Raw genomic sequence first — 1,068 nt, 5'->3', positions numbered from 1 at the left:
CATGCACTTCATTTACTTTCTTCAATTCCATGGCTTCCACTTCTCTAGACAACAATGTTAATTTAGCACGCAAATCATCATCTTCATTTAAAGTATATTTTCCATGACTAGACTCAACTTGCCTAGACCTATCATGCACATCAGTTGTGTCCCAAGATTGGGTATTTTCAGCAAGATAATCAAAATATTCAAATGCCTCCTCAGGCTCTTTGTCAAAAAATTCTCCATTACACATGGTTTGTACAAATTGGCGCATTTTAGGTGTCAAACTTTCATAAAAAAAAAACTAATCACACGCCAATGTTCATAACCATGATGTGGACATGAATCTAATAGATCTTTGAACCTTTCCCAACATTGATAAAAAGTTTCAGAATCCTTTTGAGAAAAATTCATGATCTGTCTTTTCAAAGCATTTGTCCTATGTATTGGGAAGAATTTTTTCAAAAATCCTGCTTGCATCTCTTGCCATGTACCTATGATTCTAGGTCTCAATGAATTCAACCATGTTTTAGCTTTATCTTTTAAAGAAAATGGGAACAACTTAAGCCTTATAACCTCCTCAGTGCAAGTCCGGTCCATGAATATAGAACAAACCTCTTCAAACTCTTTGATATGCAAATAAGGGTTCTCAGAATCCATGCCATGAAAATGTGGAATTAATGGAATAATTTCATATTTGAAATTAAAATTGTTTGCATTCAAAGGTTGAATTATGCATGAGGGTGTGCCAGTTCTGACAGGTTGCAAATAATCTCTAAGTGTCCTGTTTGGATTCTCCACTTCCCTATCATGATGCTCATTTTCATCCATGATGCTATCAGTGTCTGATGATGATTCAATAGAAGATGATGCAGAGCTAAAAGATGTCAATGATTCTGTCCTAAACAGTCGAGATGTATGGTCTCTAGTCTAACTAGTCATACAAACAGGAGCAGAAAATCAAAGACTGTGAAGAATAAACAGAGAGAAGGAAAAGTGGTAGATTTTGAATCTGAAAAATAAAACTCAAAAACAAATAAAATTAAATCAACAAATGAAGAATTGACCAAATACTTAACACGCACA

The 1,068-nt window shown here is 34.4% G+C and overlaps 1 non-coding gene across 1 annotated transcript; it reads left to right on the top strand.

The window, feature by feature from the left end:
* The first annotated feature begins 308 nt into the window (after positions 1 to 308).
* Positions 309 to 416, top strand: LOC122283593. The gene has a single exon (XR_006230991.1). It is a non-coding gene; the product is annotated as a small nucleolar RNA R71 (small nucleolar RNA).
* The last annotated feature ends 652 nt before the right edge of the window (positions 417 to 1,068 follow it).

Source organism: Carya illinoinensis, chromosome 11, assembly GCF_018687715.1.
Source record: "Carya illinoinensis cultivar Pawnee chromosome 11, C.illinoinensisPawnee_v1, whole genome shotgun sequence".
NCBI classification, from domain to species: Eukaryota; Viridiplantae; Streptophyta; class Magnoliopsida; order Fagales; family Juglandaceae; genus Carya; species Carya illinoinensis.
The sequence above is the reverse complement of the archived record's forward strand: the minus strand, read 5'-3'. Positions and strand labels throughout refer to the sequence as shown.